General features: G+C 36.2%; 2 non-coding genes across 2 annotated transcripts; both read right to left on the bottom strand.

The window, feature by feature from the left end:
- Positions 1-312: 312 nt before the first annotated feature.
- On the bottom strand, positions 313-477 carry LOC135753181 (U1 spliceosomal RNA). The gene has a single exon (XR_010533489.1). It is a non-coding gene; the product is annotated as a U1 spliceosomal RNA (small nuclear RNA).
- Positions 478-1259: 782 nt separating this feature from the next.
- On the bottom strand, positions 1260-1450 carry LOC135753201 (U2 spliceosomal RNA). Its single transcript, XR_010533509.1, has one exon. It is a non-coding gene; the product is annotated as a U2 spliceosomal RNA (small nuclear RNA).
- Between the last annotated feature and the right edge of the window lie 5456 nt (positions 1451-6906).

Below are 6906 nucleotides of genomic sequence, written 5' to 3'. Positions count from 1 at the left end.
TTGCCATTCCCGAGAACCTCTTATATTGGAAGGAAAAGAATCATCTAAGCATTATTTTGTTGACTGTCTCTTAGGCATGTAGCCGTTTGATTGTGGTTCTATTCAATGGCTAGTCTATTCTTTTGGAATGGTCAAACGTCTATTAGATTTTCACTGACAGCCCAAATTAAGCCTTGTTTTAGCCTAGACACATATTCGCTGTCTATTAGAAATTATGTAGTCGTTAAATAGCCGCTTTTTTGATGACTAATGTATTCTTGGGCCGTGGTTAGACGTCTCTTGGACAAAATAATCTATTTTTAACACAAAGGTCAGGGGAGAGCGCGAACGCAGTCCCCCACTATCAGAAATTTTGCAGTCGAGATTCCCACATTTGGGGAATTCGCAAAGGGTCAGCACAACCGGAGTGCAATGGCTGAGCCTCGCCCTGGGTGAACCACCTTCATGATCATGGTGTCTCCCCTGCCAGGTAAGTATGAGCGACACCCTTTGAGGCCAGACGGACGCATCTTCCTGTGACCGATCACATCGACGGCGCCCCCGAAGGCCATCCGACTAACATTTCATTACTGTGTGTGACCAGGTGGAAAGCGCACGAAGCCACGTCTGAGACCAAACATTCTTCGAGATCTACCCTATTTTTATTCCGTTTCCAGCCCGGTTGAACCGTGTAGAGTGAAATATGTGAAACAATTTAAATCAAATGGATTTAAATTGCGCATTCAAATATATGGTTTCGTTATTACAAAGTAACTTTACGTGGAATAGAAACAAATAAATGTACAGAGCAATCAAGAAACAACGAAAGCATAGCAATTTTAGAACGTGGATAAATAAAAACACAGGGCTCAATGACTTACCCGTTGTCGTTGTGAGTTAAACAAGTACAGCTATGCCTCCAGGTCTGTCGACGTTGCTGTGGTTTTTCGACAGCTGTAGTATGAAGGGTAGTGAAAAAAAGTTTTCAGGTGTTTTTAACATTCCAATCGGCCTCTTTCGCTTTTGTTGCACCTTCAGCTGTGTCGAGGATGTTTAATTCGTCCTCGGATCACCACCACAAACTTGTAAAGAAAATAATTAAATACATTACAAAAACATTTCTTTGTCAGCGTGTTCATTTCCACGCAAGCTTTTCGTTAAACCAATAAAGCCAACGAAAACACAGCAATTTTAAAACACACGGATTAGAAAAAACACCGTCATTCACGCACAGAAGAAGCAAATTCTTTTTTTATACTTGACTTATTTGTCCCCGAGAAGGGGAGCGCACCATTCATGGAAACACTGCAATACCATGTTGATGCATGGAGTGGAAGGAGCAAGCTCCGCTTCCATTTCCGAAGGTCAAAAATCCATTTAACATATAGTCCCCGGATAGGAGACGTATCAGACATTAAACTGATAAGAACAGATACTACACTTGATCTTAGCCAAAAGGCCGAGAAGCGATACCGGAATAGACGCAGCCAAAGGGGGAGCCGGCGAAGGCGCTGGCTTTTGGGGTGGAGGCTAGCGGGCATTTAACTCTATACGTTCTCATTGTATAACCCAGAGGTAGAACGTTGAGCTAGCAGATCAGAAGTTCATGTTTTCTAAACCCATGCAGAAAACACACACACAAACTGTTGGGAAAAAGCAGTCATCGCTTAACCAAACAGAAACATGAAGTAAAGCTTCAGTTAATTTGCTTGCAGCTTGCAGATCCAATACGTCGATCGTAAAGGTAATGCCGGTAGATCGCACATACCTTAACTGTGTATGCTGCTCCACGCCTCCACGAGCTTCGGGAAACAGAGCGCAAAATTGTCATTATGGTCTTGGATTAACTGTGAAACATGCTTTGCCTTTCTTCTCAAATGTGTTTTCATAAATCTTACGCTGTCCGCTGCAGCTCAGTCGTCTAACTTCTAAAATTTACCAGGATGCGCATTTTTTCCTTGATGCAGGAACTGATCCACGCTCATGAGAGAGAGAGAGAGAGAGAGAGAGAGAGAGAGAATTTAGAATTTTCAAAAAACCTTTATTACAAATTAAAACATTTTCATAACCTCAAATCAGAAAAAACAAAGGGGAAAAAAAAATATATATATAGTAACGGAAATAACAAAAAATAAGCCAACATAGGAGCAAAGACCAAATCATCTTCAATAACCAGACACAGAGCTCCTCCATAATACCAAATCAATTCAAAAGAAAGAAGATCATTCATTGCTTTTAAGTATCTAAAACCAATAAGGATTCTAGATTTAACTTATTTTAAAAACTGCTAATATATCATGGCTTCCAGGTCTGTCAACGTTGCTGTGGTTTTTCGACAGCTGTAATATGACGGGTAGAGTGAAAAAAAAAATGTTTAAGTGTTTTGAACATCCCAATCTGTTCGTTTACTTAGTATTTTATTCATGTTTTCGAGTTAAAAAATAATTCTTAAATCAAGATACATTTACTTAATAAGCAAAGTGGCTTAGAATTTAAGTCTTGTTTACTGAAATAAATTCTAAAATGTAATAGGTTAAGGCTTAAAACAAGTAAAAATATCTGCCAGTGGGGTAAGAAAAATAAACCTAAATTGAGTTTATTATTGAATTAAGTTAAAACTAGAATTAAGTTTATTTTTCTTACCCCGCTGGCAGATATTTTTTACTTGTTTTAAATATAAACCTGTTGATTTTTATAATTTATTTCAATTATTACAAAGTATACGATCTGATTTTTTAATCGCGGTGTTTGTTTTATTCCTCGTTTCTTTTCCGTGCATTTGCTTTATTTATTTATTTTTGCTTGTTGCATTTAAATGCACGTTTGATTTGTTGCCACATTATTCTGTGTTAATGTATTTTTTAACATGTTTATAAACAAAAAGTGCGTTATTATAATTAATTATATGGCTGTGAATTCCCAGCAAACACAAAACGCTTTTATAACAATTTTCTATTACAATACATAATATCTTACGCCACTTTGCTTACCAAGTAAATGTATCTCCATTTAAGAATTGTCAGATATTCACAAGAAAACAAGACAAAAACAGTAAGTAAGATATTCATTTACTTTTTTCTTTCAAACATGAATTTACAGACGGCTGGAAATTTTAAATAAAATAACTAGACATACCTATTCGGGTCTGCTCCCGTTTGCTGTGATGACGGGGACTTAGTCCAAAGCACATTTTGAGGAATACTTACACATTTTACTTCTTATTTCTTTGGAATTAATTATTATTTATTTTCAATTACAAAGTATGCGATCTGATTTTTTTAATCGCGGTGTTTGTTTTATTCCTCGTTTCTTTTCCATGCATTTGCTTTATTTATTTATTTTCTGCTTGTTGCATTTAAATGCACATTTGATTTGTTGCCACATTATTCTGTGTTAATGTATTTTTTAACATGTTTATCAACAAAAAGTGCGTTATTATAATTAATTATATAGCTGTGAAATATATACAAGAATTCCCAGCAAAAACAAAACGTTTTTATAACAATTTTCTATTACAATACATAATATCTTAAGCCACTTTGCTTACCAAGTAAATGTATCTCCATTTAAGAATTGTCAGATATTCACTAGAAAACAAGACAAAAACAGTAAGTAAGATATTCATTTACTTTTTTCTTTCAAACATGAATTTACAGACGGCTGGAAATTTTTAATAAAATAACTAGACATACCTATTCGGGTCTGCTCCCGTTTGCTGTGATGACGGGGGACTTAGTCCAAAGCACATTTTGAGGAATACTTACACATTTTACTTCTTATTTCTTTGAAATTAATTATTATTTATTTTTAATTACAAAGTATGCGATCTGATTTTTTTTAATCGCGGTGTGTGTTTTATTCCTCGTTTCTTTAGCTCACACAACATTCTACCAAAAAACAGCAGATCATTTTCTACTAGATAACTCCATACACTATGGATTAAAAATGTCCCGACTGCGAACCTGATAAAACCCAGGTAAAAAGCAAATACAAATAAACCATTTTGATTTAGCAAAAGTTTACAAATAAATGCACTCCCTGCACACAACAAGCACGTCTAGTTAACATTCATTTTTTGCGTGATTTAAGTTTCGTCGCATACATTTTGGAAGGCACACGATAAAAACAAAATAAGGCTTTTAATGTATGCAGACTTCATTCTCCGTTGAGGGCTTATCAATCATAATAAACGCTGTTAACTCTTCTCATTGAATGGTCTAAATCCAATGCTGGTAAAGAAATCAAATGTGCATTTCAACGCAACAAGCAAGCCGTAAAGCAATGGATGCAGGCAAACAAACGAGGAATAGCACATACACCACGATTAGATCATCGGGTCTCATACTTTGGAATTAATAAGAAATAATTATTCAGTCTAAAGAAATAAGAAGTAAAATGTCTGAGTATTTCTCCAAATGTGCAGACTCATTACAATAAACGGGAGCAGACACGAATAGTTATGTATGTCTCGTTATTTTATTTAAAATTGACAGCTGTCTAACATATGATATATTTTGATAATACGAAATGCTAAAAAAATAATATAACACCAATCGACAATATATGTTATTGTTATTTTTACAAGTAAATTCATGTGTAGGAGAAAACAAAGCAGCTGTCAGTCCATACTATATTGAGTGGCCATCGTAGTGGTGCAACCTGAACGATGTTTTCCCTACTTCCGGTCAAAGGCGCCATTTTGTGAAATAGGCATATAGGTGACGCTGGAGCACGCGCGGCCATTGTCTCTGTTCAACAAAGCAAGTGTATATATACACATACGCATATTTTTCCTCAATCAATCACCGAATACAAGGTGCAATTCGATGCCAACTGGCCCTTCTCTCTGGTTTCATGTTTGTAAGGAAAATTAAGGGGGAAATTACGATAGCATTTCAGCCAAACATTCATTCGTGCCACGCTGCTTTTCTTTGAACGAAAAAAAACCCCTCTGCTCCCCCTACACAATTTCTTCTCCTGTTATTTTATGCTTAAAACAAGCAAATAAATCTGCCTACAGGGTAAGACAAAATTTGTGAACTTTTCCCATAAACACTTAATTCAAGAAAAATTGTCCCACCCCACTGGCCATTTTTTATCCACAATACACATTCGATGTCTGCACGCACCATTGTCTTTGTTCAACGCAAACAATTCTGTTGCGTTTTTCTTTGAACGAAGTGCTCCGCCTAGATAATTTGACCCATATTCACATGGGTTTGTTTCTCGTTTTTTTCTTTGAGAACAATCTATATAGCGCTTTCCACAATCGTTTTGGTGTTAGCTTTACGTAAAATAGAAACACAGAAAAGTACTGAGCGATGGAGAAACCACGAAGCGGAACTTATTATGGACCACGGATTGGCAAACAAACTGGCAACCACGCACAAAAGAAGCAAACTCTGGTTTTAAACTCACCTTATTTGTCCCCGGAAAACGCCAGAGTCGATGCACGGAGTGGACGTAGCAAGCCTCGCTTCCATAGCCGAAGGTCAAAAATCCATTTAAACGTGTAGTCCCCGGTGTCCACTCGATCTTACACAAAAAGCCGAGAAGCGATACCGCAATGGCATCCGGAGAAGGCGCTGGCTGTCGGGATGGAGGTTAGCGGGTCAGAGGTCCGGCACTGAAGGTCTGCGTTCATTACTCACCGTGTGTATTTCACTCTATACTTGTAAAAAAACCATACAAATACATACAGAAACAGTTATCACTCATACAAAAAGAAACACGAAGGTAAAGCTTCAGTTAATTTGCTCGCTGAATGCTTTTTGCATGCACATACAAAACTGAACAAAACTGATATACTGAACAACATAGGCCCCAAAATTGAGGAACACCAGTTGTTTAGTTAAACTGATTGAATAGCACTTTGCTTCCTATTTGTTAAATATGAAATGAGACAATAAATTACAAATTACATTTCAATGCCTGCAGCGTGTTCATGTCCACACCACAAATAAAACCGTGTGACCCTTTTTTTTTTTTGGTTAAAAGTTTGAAAGTTTCGAACCTACGCAACACTCTAAAGACAAATGCTCCTAAATAGTAACAAATAAGGGTTCTTCAGCTTGTAACCATAGCAGAACCCGTTTTTTTGGTACTATATAGAACCTTTTTATACGGTTCTATAAAGAATCTTGCCTTGAAAAGTGCTCACCTCAGTGGTGCTATAAAGAACGATTAATTTATCAGCTGTCAGGAGTGACATTTTTGTTATTTATCCACTTTCTAATGTATAGCACTTGATAAGGATTAACAGTTTAAAAACAGAAATGCAAGACATCAGAAAATACATTTATTTTTTACTTTCATAACATGAGAGGTGTCATACAATAACAAATATGTGCTTTAAAATCACATTCCTAAGTTAAAAATATACATAAAAATAGATATATGGATCATTACACAAATCACTACTCAAAGGAAATATGTTAAATAACTGCTTCAATATTAATTAACAATAACATTTGGCCAAGGCAGTCCTTGTAAATAGACATATAAATAGACAAATAAAATCATGACATATATGCCATAGAGCCTGAGATAGAGAAAAATAATAAGGAATTCTGCTTTTACTACCATCTCAGAAATATTGCCAGAATTGGAGGTTTTGTCTCAAGACAGGACTTAGAGAAACTTGTTCATGCTTTCATCACCAGCAGGGCCGATTATTGCAATGGACAATGGATTAAAAAAGTACTGTTACTTGTTTAAAAACCACTTCATGGCTACGGGCCGAAATACATGACAGATATGCTAATCGAATATGAAACCGATTACTCGGATCAATAGGATCAGGTCATTTAGAAAAAACAAGGGTTCACTCAAAACAAGGTGCATCAGCATTTAGTTATTATCAGCTTTCAGAAGAGATCAGATGTGCTTCAACAGTAGACACTTTTAAATCTAGATTAAAAACACATC

This window comes from Paramisgurnus dabryanus, chromosome 18 (genome assembly GCF_030506205.2).
Source record: "Paramisgurnus dabryanus chromosome 18, PD_genome_1.1, whole genome shotgun sequence".
Taxonomy (NCBI): domain Eukaryota; kingdom Metazoa; phylum Chordata; class Actinopteri; order Cypriniformes; family Cobitidae; genus Paramisgurnus; species Paramisgurnus dabryanus.
Note: the sequence above shows the minus strand (reverse complement) of the source record. Positions and strands in the feature narration are given on the sequence as shown.